The sequence below is a fragment of the Asparagus officinalis genome, chromosome 10 (assembly GCF_001876935.1).
Source record: "Asparagus officinalis chromosome 10, Aspof.V1, whole genome shotgun sequence".
NCBI lineage: Eukaryota > Viridiplantae > Streptophyta > Magnoliopsida > Asparagales > Asparagaceae > Asparagus > Asparagus officinalis.
The window spans coordinates 59,518,617-59,531,699 of NC_033803.1; the positions used below are offsets into that span (position 1 = coordinate 59,518,617).

General features: G+C 42.9%; 1 protein-coding gene across 4 annotated transcripts in view; it reads left to right on the forward strand.

Moving 5' to 3' along the window:
- Positions 1 to 1,899, forward strand: part of LOC109825096 (AT-rich interactive domain-containing protein 2-like) — a 21,753-nt gene extending 19,854 nt beyond the window's left edge. For 3 of the 4 annotated variants that reach the window (XM_020391819.1, XM_020391817.1, XM_020391820.1), the window contains 2 exons: positions 429 to 483; positions 634 to 1,899. The gene's annotated coding sequence lies outside the window, so the exon portion shown is untranslated. The remainder of the gene's footprint in view (positions 1 to 428; positions 484 to 633) is intronic. The other variant, XM_020391818.1, reaches the window with a different exon arrangement.

Here is a 13,083-nt window from a genome sequence, read left to right on the forward strand (position 1 = left end):
TCTAGTATATAGGGATAATTTAGTCACTGAGTTCATATCACACAACCAAATTCAAACCCTGGGGCTTTGACATAAGTACACCAGCTAACTGCATGATTACTTTCCATGTGATCTTGGCCTATAATAGAGTGATGCCATAAATAAGTACTTACATATTGCATAATATTAGTGAGTGGGGAAATATTTAATTTTCTTGGATTCCTGTTATATTGAGATTCTAATTTTGTGTGTTTTATTTTTAAGTTCTTATCTTGTGAGTCAAATTCACACACTATCATCTAGATGTGCCTCTTCTTGTTATAATTATGACTGTATATAAGAGTATGTAGATATGTGTGCTTGTATGCTGGATATATGTAAGTATATCTGTTTATGTAAATGTATCAAATTTCTTATCTTAACCATTGTCCTTCTCTTCTATGTCAAAGCTGGATGCCCTTCAAGGAAAAAAAAAAGGCCTCAGTGAGAGCCATTGTATGCAAGGTGAGTGGTTGTACTAAGATTATTATGTAATGGTCATTGGATAACACTTTCTAATACTATGGTTGCAAAGTCATGGTGGATATTGTTGCATTTGTTTCACATTTATATTCCATCATTAATACCACTAATCTGTATTAATTCATAATCCAGAAGCAAATGAATGGCCATTGACAGTGAAGTATTCCACAGAGAAGATTGGTGAAACCACTCATATCAAGGTATTTTACGCATTTTTGGATGGTGAGAGCATCATTGTGACATGTCATTATAAGTTTCATGTTGGTTATGTATATGGTAGGAAAATCAGTGAAATAAGCAGTTCCATTCAAGCAGCGGTTCCATTCTAGCATAGGTTTGGTGAGCAGTTCATCATTTGAATTGGTGGATACCATTCCATGATATGTTCTTATATGTGTCACAAGTATCTATTTTCTGAAGCTTTTCCCTTAAACCTAAAACAACTTTAGAATCTCCTAGATTAAGATGCTGAGATCAAGCACACCACCCAGAACTGTTCCCACTTCTCTCGCCTGTTTCAGACTCACGAGTACTCATAACAGAGTGCCCTACTCTTTAAGCCAATAAATGAGATAGGATCATTCTTTTTTATCATTTTTAAAATATCAAGTGCTTTAGGCTTCACCACAATTTGTAAAATGCGCCAAAGTTCTTCAGACCTGTGAGTGAAACCTGAAATATTTGGTATTTGGTTGAAGAGTGAACTGAAGATCTTGGAGAAATAACCATCTGAGGTATCCATTTTAAACGAGATCAAGTACTTCGAGAAGTTTACTGCAATACGTCACTTTTCATTAGGTAAGTAGTTTTCTATTAACTTTCTTTGAGAGGTTCTCACCACAAGCCAGAATAAGAAACCATCCAAATATTTGGGATAAATGTCGCCGTACCTTTTTTTTTTTTTTTTTTTTTTTGCTTTCCTTTTTTATGTCTGCTTTCTTCAAGCGGAAACTGTGATCTGGAATTCTACATATTTATCCTTTGTGCATGAGTTATAAAAATTGAGTACTTGCATATTGACAATGATACAAGCCCGAGGTACACAGGTAGCTTGGAACAATCTTTCAGTGCAATTCAGCTCTGTTGGTAACGGGGAGTGTGCTTTCAAATCCAGGAAAACAGTAAGTTCATGTTGATGTTGGCATATAAGAGTTACTGATGTGATTACTAAATATATCTTCTCATGGGGGAAGCTTGGTTCAAGTTTTGGGGGCCTCGGCGCCTCTATGAACTTTTGGAATTTGAGTATGTATATAGTAGTTTTAAGGCCCCTCAAACTTTTGAAATTTGTGTATGTATATAATAAGTTTAAGGCCCCTCAAACTTTGGGAATTTGTGTATGAATATAGTAATTGTAATTTTAACAATTTATATAAATGTATTTGGTAATTGAAAAAACTCCCAAAAACAATTGAGCTAACTAGTTATTGCCAATACACATGCTTTTCAAGGATGCAAAAATTGAAAAAAAAAATCCCTCAATGTTCCTCTAATTTCTATCAAAAATAAAACTCCTTGCCTTATTTACTTTCAAACCTCCTAATCATCTGAGCATCTTTCTACTTGCCATCGTCTAGATACATAATCACATCTTTGTTTATTTGCAAAAATCTTCATATCTACCTACACCAACTTTAACAATTTTACTTTCATTATGTTCTCAAGATTAGAGGTCTTATCTGAATCGAAATTAATAGGACAAGGTAAGCACTCCTATGCACCTAACTAATATAGATTCATTTGTTTTATATTTGTATCTTGGATTCTTGGCCCCCCAAGATAAAATTCCTGGCTCCACCACTTTTAATCTTCTTACAGACAGATGAGATATAAGTCTACTATAGTAATTTCTAAAGAAATCAAGTTATAAGTTACAATCATATCCAAAAGTCTACCCCATGCCTGACCACTTTGCGGATTGCAGCAATAAGTAACCGAAAAAACCCATATTCCATATATATTTTTCTTGATCATAGAAGCCATTTGTTCTGTAGTATCATTATTAGATTTTTTTTTACTCTTTAATGATCAACTCTGGGCAGCATCCCTGATATTTTCTGGAAGGTTGTAATAGTATTGGCAGATCTTCCTGTTTCTGTTTATGCCTTTAGCTTGCCAATATTTGATGACATGTACGTTCAATTTCATTTTATCCCATGTCCCATCTTTCACATAAGAACTCAGTCACCTTTATGCTGATTCAGTTTCTAACAATTCAACTTTGCCAGATACGAGTCTAGTGTATTTTCTCTGCATTTACTTGGACCATTCAGATTATCTCTGGCTGCATGCGTATATTTTCTTATTGTTGAGCATATATGAGATCCTGAGGTTTTTTTTTCCATCACAGAGCTAATATCTTGATTTGGTTCGCCCTTGTTATTTAGCTGCATAAAGATTTTTGCCACTTGCTTGCTCAGGGTGCTGTTTAAATTCCTGCACAGATGAATGTTTAAACTGATTCTTACAGAAGCAGACCCATGCCAGGATATGGGTATTCGTAGCTCCTTTCGGAAGTCACTCATTTTCCCGTTCTGAAAAAGTTTAAAAAGCTCCACAGAAACACCGCAAGCTCTGATGAGATGATGTGCACCCATTGCTAATTTCATGAGCACTGACAGTTTCCTTTTGGTTATTGAAAGTTCCCTGATGTTCTTAACTTTGTTGGTGATAGGTAAATGTTGACTAGGTACAGGTGGTCCAGATTAACAAATACACCTAGAACGTGCTTCTGAAGTACCAGTTCTGGCTCTTAACAGTTAGAGATCATCTGCAAGCATGAAGAGCTTCGGCGCCACCTTGCAAGATGTCCATCTATCAGTTCCTTAGTACTCGTTGCGAAGGGTTAATTGTAGATAGACCCAGGGTAAGCACTATTATTGGTTTTTTGAATTTGTTACCTCGCTAATTTTTCTCGACAAATAGAACCAGGGTAAGAGAGGCAAAACAAATCTCTCATGGGGTCATCTATAAGAACAAAACTAGAGGGGTAGTAAGTTCAAAACAACGATAATAAAAGCGGTCTATCCACACTTAGTCCTCGCTGAAATGCCACCATCCAACCACGAAAGGCTCGAGGAAAAAAAAGATCATTGTGACTGACACCATGGAGGGTGGGGACGAGATAATAGGTTACATTCTGTGTCAAGGGATACCTGACACTTCTGCAGTTCCTAGTGACATGTATGTCTGCTTCATGGCATTTGTGGGGTTGGGGCGGGCGGCGGGGGGGGCTTACCTCAGACTTTGCATTTATCTTGTACTTTTAAGCATGATATTGGCAGACGTGTTTCCATTTCGGGAATGAATTTGAGAATATTTGTGGAAACAACCCGAGGCTTCAAACATTCAATTGTCTTGTTGAACCATGTTGCTTATATTTTTTTTTTTCCTTCAGAATTTGATGTGATGCTCATACCGACCTGTTCATGTTTGCGCAACATGTCTAATGGTGATTTTTGTAATTGAGGAAAAAGTGTGGCCCGTTCCTTGAATGTGAAACAGGAGAATGATTGATCGTATCCAATTTTATGAGACCAATTATGTGACAGTGAAATGTTTTAGGAAAAATTGTGTCAAGGTCCCAAAAGCAACATCTTCATGTGCTGCAGCCCATTCATTTTTTCCTCATGTGGTTCAGCCCCAAAATGTGTGACATCTTGTGTTGCAATCCTCTTTTAACAATTATTACCTGCCAACTAAGCATAGAGAGGGGATAAAAAGTAAAAAAAACTCTAAAATGCTATTATCTACTCTATTCTTTCATGTTAGGTCTATTTAGAGTTCGTGTTAGGTCTATTTAGAGTTCTTATTAGGTCTAATTTCAGCTCAATTTAATTCATATTAAGTCCAATTTAATGTTAAGTAAAATTTCATGTTAAGTCCAATTTAAGTTTAATTTCATGTTTGTAGGCATATAAAATTGCTTATAGGTCCCTTAGCATAGCTGGGCACAAACCGACGAACCAACGAAGTGACGAGGTTGACGAATCGCACTGAAGTAACGGAATACATCCATTCGCGTGCGGAATCAAGCCAACGGTTCGGGGAGTCAACGAGTCATCCAACCAAGGGCAGACTCGGACGAATCACGATCGAATCAAGATCAGTTTCGGACTCGAACCCAGAAGTGGATTTACTGCCAAATTAGGAATCGGATCTACGGCCAAATCAGATCAACAAATCAGAGTCCGAATCAGCCGAATCACGGACAAAACGACGAAACAGAAACGCCTAAGGGTGGCTCGGCCAAGGTCGGCCAAGAGCCGAGCCACCCATGGGTGGCTCGGCCAAGTGCCGGCCACCCATGGGTGGCCGACCCAGATCTGTGCGCGGGCACAGTTCAGAGAGCCTATAAATAGACCCCCCTTTGTTCATTTGAAAAGGTTGGAATTTTGAGAGCCGTTACTCTGCCGAATTGAAGATTGAGCTCAGAGCTTTGAAGACTTGAGGACTTGAAGATTCAGATCTGATTCTCGGTGAGCATCCACGTCACAAAAGGCAGGAGTTCGAGAGAGGTAAAGATCAGATCTGAGATCTACACGAGATCACACTCCGGATCAAAGCTTGGCCTTTGATCCCGAGAATTAAGGGCGATTATTTCCTTGGTGAACTAATCCCCCCCGGCTATTATTTCCTTCGCGAAATAATACCTGTCGAATCGTGTAGATCCGACCGGATCTAGATCGCGCGGTGGTCCACGGATTAACCCCGGCGCAGCAGGCGAAAGAACCCACAAGCGAGCGACCGCAAAACAGGAGCTCGCTGATTTGTTCGACAAACAAGGCATTAAAAAGTTGTAATTCTTTCTTTTTCTTTTCTTTGCATTTTCATTGTAACCGCGAATCTTATAAAAAGACCGGATCCTTTGCTAACTCAAAAAAGTTTGCTTATTTAAAGTGAATGAAATCAATGAGAAAGACATGATTTTTCCGCGAACAATCTGGGCGACCACAGTGGGCAGCCCCGATCGTCGCCCCTGCCCGGATCGGAGCGTTCGCAGGCCGCGCGATCTCAATCCCGCGTCATGCGAGGAGGTCGCAGTACGATTCGACCAGCGCCTAAGTTCGCAAGGAGCCATCTTCGTCCTCCGTCCGCGATCTACCTCCCCCCGCAAGCTCCCAGAGCTCCTCCAGGAGAAAAGCTCGTTGGTTCGAAGAAGTTCAGAACGCCAACGAAGCTCTCACCCCGGCTGACGCCAAAGTTGCGCCGGGTGAAGTTCCACCGACCTCCAACGAGGTCAAACCTATTCCAGCTGACGCCTCTACTGTTAAGGGCGTTGTGACTCTCTCGAAGAGAGCCCGCCAGAGGCGACGTCAACGCCTTGCGCGGCAATTCGCTAAGGCGATGGAGTCCACAGACGGAGTCCGCTACGACGCGGATCTGAAGAATAGGAGAGGCAAACAGCCTCAACAACTGAAGAATGGCGGTTCCTCCAAGCCGCCGACGAACGAATGGATCCGGGTCAAACGGAACCGTTCGACACTCGAAGAGCGGATTCACAAACGCCGCGCATTGCTTGCACAAGCAAAAATCCTTGTGCAGAAGGCCGAGGATTTGAAGAAAGGAAGAGTGGCCAAGAAGCCGCCATCAACCCGCCAAGTGTGGAGGCCGAAGCAGCCTCCAACTAAAGTTCAACCTCCGGTGAATCAACCAAAGTCGACGGTAATCCCAATAGCTTCTCCGGGAGATCATGCAGAATCGTCCCAAAGGAAGAAGCCAGTCTTGGAGCGCCTCGGTCCGATTCCCGACGAGAGAGGCAAAGCTCCTATTCAAGATCGTTTGGGCCCGATGAAAAAGCCCCGGACGACGCAGCAGGCTGGGGGTCGCCATAACCTCCAACATGACAAAGAGACCAAGGCAGTCATGCGCACCAACTTGCGTATTGAAGTCCGGGAGCCCGCCGAGAACTCACGCCCAAAAAGACATGTTTCGAGGCGCGTGACTTTTGAAAGCCCGAAGAAGGCAGTTCCCCCTCAGAAGGAAACATTATCATCTGAGGACGATAATGTTATACCTGAGAAGTCGTGCCAACACACGATAGGTTACTCTGATCCTCAAGCAGACGAGTTGTACTATCGTGCTGGGGGTACGAATAAAACCAGAAAAAGGAGTCCCCAAAAATAGGAAACTCGGAGTCCCCGAGAACAGGAAATTCAATGTCCCTGTTCCAAACTCATTCGGGCAGTATTGTCTGAATGCAGCTGCATCAAGGCGGTCCCCGAACGAGTTTCGGTTTTCGAAAGGCTCAGTACTGAAGCGCCGAAAACAAGGCCTAGGCGTTTCCGACGAAAAAGAACGGTGGTTGAAGAGGGATAATTTCCGAGGGTCACCACCAACATGACCAGCAGAGGGACATCGGCGCGGGACAATCTCGAATCGATTCTGAAAGCATCCCGGCCTAGAACCCGTCTGCAGTCCGGAACCATCAAGCGAGCAACCTATGGTAGGGTTCGGACAAGACTCCCTTCAGAAGATGAAGAATCTGATGCCGGCTCCGCGGTTGCATCAGATAATACAGTATTCAGCGAGGGACAACCCCGCGAGGCACTTATGATAAGTGCGGAGCAAGTGGCCAAAATGCTTGAAGACGCCTTAGCTAAGCAACAGGAAACCTTCAGGTTCAAAATGCAGATGGCCATGCAAAACATGAGAGAAATGCATGACCAACAAATCCAAGCATTGACGAACCAGCAAGGCGAGCCAAGTCGTCGTAACCCGGTTAATCTGGAAGATGAGGACACAAATGCGAATGAAACGCAAAACGCCAATAATCCTCCCATCAATACAGGGGGTGGTAATGAGAATGCTAACGAAAACACAGGTGAAAACTTGAAGATTAAAAATCTCGAGAGCAAAATCAACACGTTGATTTCCGCTCAAGAAATGAAGAAAACAGGCATTCCTTGTCCATACCCAAGAGAATGGGAATCGATCCCATATCCGGCGAAGTTTAATCTAATTAACTTCACGCCGTTTAATGGGATGGGTTCCCCCACTCAACATTTGATTTACTTCAAATCACACTTGGGGGTAATCTCCGGCAATGAGCCTCTGATGGTGCGGTCATTCGTCGGCACTCTTCGCGGAGCCGCCTTCGATTGGTATCGCCACCTCAAGCCAGGAAGCGTAAATAGCTGGGACGACATGGAGACCAAATTCCTCGCCAACTTCTTCGACGACGACACAGAGATATCCATCGGATCGTTGCCGCAGAAACAGTAAGGACGGGAATTAGTCGACACCTCCGTCAAGAGGTTCCGGAATAAGGCGATGAACTGTCGGGACCTCGCATCACTGAGCCGAGTTTACTTCTCCAGACCTGCCAAACAACCTCGCGCTGGACGTGTTGAAGCCCAATGGGGACAGCACCGTCAAGACTGGAAGGATCTGAAGGTCCGAGGAGAGCAATGCAGAGCGATTCCTCAGAAGAAAGAATGCGCGAACGAAGCCAACAGGCGACCAATGCTCCAGCACAGAATTTCGCTCCCACGCGAGGAAAGGTAAGGCACACGCTAATGCAGTTGATGCTAATCAAACTTCAATTGCAACTCAGCAACAGCCAGAAAAAAAAAAAAAAAAAAAAAAAAAAAAAAAAAAAAAAAAAAAAAAAAAAAAAAAAAAAAAAAAAAAAAAAAAAAAAAAAAAAAAAAAAAACAAAAAAAAAAAAATAAAAAAAAAAAAAAAAAAAAAAAAAAAAAAAAAAACAAAAAAAAAACAAAAAAAAAAAAAAACCCAGGCAGAACAGCACACAACAAGCTCGGCCGGCAATGCCCAACAACCGGCCTCAGAAGCAGAAATCTTCAGAGCGAGGTTTACCAAAGCTGTACTCTTCAAAGATGACGAAGTTCCCGGGCATCTTTAGAGTACCTGTTGCTGAGAACAATTAAAAATTCAGCTGCAGCCGACTGTGGATCAAGAAGGGGCTAACAAAGTGACAGCCATCCGAGGTATTGCTGCCATGTGCATACCATAGAGCGGTCCATCACCCTACGAAGTCATGCTACCACCTCAAGGACAAGATCCAGGCGTTAATCGACGTAGGAGTCATAACCCCGAAACCAGCCAAGAATGTGGGGGCCAACGCAGTGTCAATCAGTTTTGGGTCGGGGCCTACAACTTGGTTCGAGCCAAAACGCGTCACCAAAGTCGGGGTAAAGACGGTGAATGACGACCCGCATGGACAGCGCCAAAAAGGACTTGTGCCACATACAGCTCCAAACGGCGAAATCCTCTGGGTTCACCCCGACCTGATTGAAGATGAACAATGGGCCGGATCGTCATCCAAGAAGAAGTCCAAAGGGAAAGGAAAGTCTTGCTGCGGAGTCTCTGCTATCCCAGGAAAAGATGACGAAAGAATACTAGCTTTTCCGCTCTCTGAAGAAGAACAAGAAGTTTTTGCGACCCGAAGCGGAAATGAGTATCACTACAACTATCCACCACCTAGTGAGCAGGGGGTGAATAAACGGGGACCAGCCAAAACTCTCACGGAGATGGGGGTGATTACAAGTCCTACACCGGGCGAAGAGGCTCGACGACAGTCGGTGAATAAACAAAGAGAAGAATCCCCAGGAGGTGCAGAATCCGAAGCAGTCTCGTTTCAGTCGTCCGATTGGAAGAGACAAGCCGGAAAGCTCGAAAACTCCGCAAGTTTTCGATATAATGGCTCAACTAGCCAATATTCCAGCACGGATAACGCTGTATGAATTGCTACGGTTGTCCATGGAAACCAGGGAGGCCTTGCAAGAAGCTTTGGCCAATTCAGAGGTGTTTCTGACTCAAATCAAGCCGGTGCCTGAACAGCCAGAACCGCTGAGTCAACAATACAACATAGTGACTAAGAACCTTCCCTGTATTACTTTCACCAAAGAGGATATGCAGACGAAGAATTCGAACCACGATCGACCGCTATACTTCATCGGGTACATCGGCTCCAGCAAAGTCAACCGGATCCAAGTGGATCCGGGTTCTGCTGTGAGTATTATGTCGCCTCGCTTGATGCATTTCCTCGGTATTCCAGTCAGCAAGTTGGCGTCCACAGGCACGGTCATTTACGGATTCAACACCAGCGGGTCAAGGTCTTTGGGAAAGATCCGGATAAAATGCCAAATGGGTGATCTAAAGACGGAGGTCACATGTTACGTGATTGATGCTGAGACATCATATAACTTACTATTGGGTCGGCCTTGGATCCATAGTAATGTTATGTCGACACTGATGGAAGGGTCAGGACGGTGGTCGCGGATAAACAACCATTTAAAGGGTTTGAGAATTATTTCACTGATTCTCTCCTTTATGGTAACGAATCCGATACTGAATCATCGGCCCAAGGCACAGACAGCGGAGGAGAAGCTGATACCGAAGCCGGATTTGATTACAATGGCGGTTATGTTCTAAATGACATTGTACCCTTTGTAATCAACCTTGACGATGATCAAACGTTAGAGGGCAGTTGTAACTGGCAACTTGCCACTAATAAAATAAATAATGATTTAGAGTACTCCCTGTCTCTAGTTGTAACTGGCAACTTGCCACTAATAAAATAAATAATGATTTAGAGTACTCCCTGTCTCTTGATGATATGATAACAGAATTGTATGATAATCCTGACTTATATATGCCGCTTCGGTCGTCCTATGTAACAAAGGAACGCTTCCAGCATTCTTTCGGAACAAGAAAAAGCTCCCCGTTACCAGATCATTTCCTAAGTGAAGATGAAGATGATGACAAACCTGGTCGGCATTTATCTAAGTATAGTCCGGAAGCGCGCAAGCTCATGGAAAAGCAGGGGTACGATTTCACACTCGGAGAAGGTTTATACTTCGATCGAGGTCCTCGTAATCCAGCCAAAGCGGTATATGTACCAAAAGGGAAATCTGAGGATTATTATAAATACGGGCGAGGCTTAGGCTATGTTTCCTCGTCCGATGAGGAATGTGGTTGGCAGATCATCGATCAAATTGCTAACAAAACTAAGAATGAATACTCTTCTGATTCTTCCGACACAAGTCTAGGGGAGACATTCAAAGCCCTAATGGTAAACATGGCTACAGCTGATCCGTCTACAATGGAGGACGATGATCAAATGCCAACATAGGAAGACCCGTGGGTTCATCATCTGAATATGCAGTATGGTGACAGGTTCGAACAGAGAGAACCCCCCACTGAGGATAAAATAGTCCAAGTTAACATGGGCGACGAGGCCAACCCAAAGCCGATATTCATCAGCGATAGTCTTCCCTCAAATGAGAAGGAGGAGTTAATTGCTCTCATCAGGGAGTATATTGACGTCTTCGCTTGGAACTACGAGGATATGCCAGGGCTCGACCCCAATGTGGCAATGCACCGCCTCGATATCAAGCCGGATGCCAAACCTGTCAAGCAACAGCAAAGACGGTTTCGTCCGCAGATAATGGAAGCCATCGAGGCAGAGGTTAAGAAATTAATTGAATCAGGATTTATCCGAGAAGAACAACATCCATACTGGTTAGCCAACATCGTTCCCGTCATGAAGAAGAATGGCAAAATCAGGATTTGCATCGACTTCAGGAAGGTAAAATCAGGATTTGCATCGACTTCAGGGATCTGAATACGGCATGTCCAAAAGATGATTTTCCTCTCCCAATCACGGATGTTATTATTGACAATACATGCGGATTTGAGAGAATGTCTTTCATGGATGGGTTTTTAGGATATAACCAAATCAAAATGCACCCAGATGACGAGAAGCATACAGCGTTCAGAACACCTCTTGGTGTCTTTTGCTACACGGTGATGCCTTTCGGAATCAAATGTTTCAAAATATCATCAGACTAGTGTACAATAGTATATGCCAGAAAACAATAAAGATTTTATAATAGTGACATGATAAATGTGATGGACTAAGTAGAAGTCAACAATTTTATAGAATTATCGCAGAGACAACAGAACAAGAAAACTCTCACACAAAAAGACATGAAAAATGCAAGTACTCCAACAAACTCATGGTTAAAACTAATCATTCTAATATATCAAGCACTTTTCAGTTTGATAGGTTAAAACTAATCATTCTAACATATCCAATTATCTGATATAAATATGCTATTGCCAAATCATTCTCCATGTGACATATCTCACTGGAGGAATAGCTAGTTACACCAACAAAGCATTGGCCTATCAAGCCTAACAGATTAATTATTAGCTACCATATCACTGACACAAAAATAAACACGTCAAGAATAAATCCATGGTAGGTGGAAAGAAAGTTGGATTAAACTAAAAGGAAAGTAGAAGAAGAGGAAGCACATGGAGTGTTACATTCTTTTACGGATACATCATCACCATCACCAAACTCCAAAAGAACAGAAAAACAAAGTGGTACATACCATACAAATACATGTTAAGCAAACTGCAAGCACCATGTCCCTGCTTACCATCTCAGACTTGGAGGTCTTTGCTGGGATTTTTCTGCATGACTTGTAGTTGGTTGATATGTGATTATGGTAAATTTCAAAGAACTCTAGGTATCGATGATATACTGGTGTAGCCGAAGGCATATACACCACACAACAGCAGCAACAATATAAATTAGCATTCTATATATCTCAATGATGTAAGTTAACATAATAATATCTAATATGAGGGTAGGATCTCTAACGAACACAAATTAATTAGGTTTAGGGTTTTGTTGAGAGTAGATAATTACAGAGGATAAAGGGCCGACTTGAGCAGGAGGCGGTGGAGGCGGAGGAGCAACACGACCCGAACCTATGAATTGGCGAAGGCCAACGCTGCGGAGGAATCGATGGATGCGGAGGAGGAGACGGCGGAGGATCGACAGCGGCGCAAAGATGAGGCGGAGGTGCTTCCGGCGAAGATGAGGCAGAGGCGGAGGCGTCAGCGATCGGGAGTAGATATGAAGGAGGTGGAGGCGAAGATCACAATTAGATGAGGCTGGTGAATTTTGGGGATCGATCAAATACTTTTGGGGGACGCGCGGGTGAATTTTGGGGGACGCGCGGGCGATTTTCGGCGAAGATGTTTCAACCCGCGGGTGAAGTTTGGGGGGCGCGGGTCCTAAAAAGTAAAATGGCAATTTTTTTTTACCCTAGCATCCTGCTGCTCCCAAACGGTTGTAACCCGTTTGGATTGAAATATCCAAACAGTTTAACCCGTTTGGGAGAGCCGTTTGGGATTATCTAATAGCCCAAACAGTTGTACCCGTTTGGAATAAGTAACCCAAACGGTTGTACCCGTTTGGGCTATTTCGATTTGCCCAAACGGTTCTAATAACCGTTTGGGCAGCCCAGTTTTGTACTAGTGTCACTTGAATCATTTCGGTTTCTTGCAACTCCTAGTCAAGCCTGCTCCAGGTCTTGTTGAAGTAAGACAACCTTTATCCATTTTTGACAAAAGCCAAAATTCCACTTACCATTAAACTTTTCAATCTTGATCTTCACCACCAAAGAACTTTTTGATCCTATTCTACAAAGATCAAACCTTTCTTCAAAGATAAATCTAATCTAATATAAATTTAGCTCTAATGTCAATTGTTGGTGCATGCCACCCGCAATTCGACACTATCTAGTGATTATGCGGAAGCAT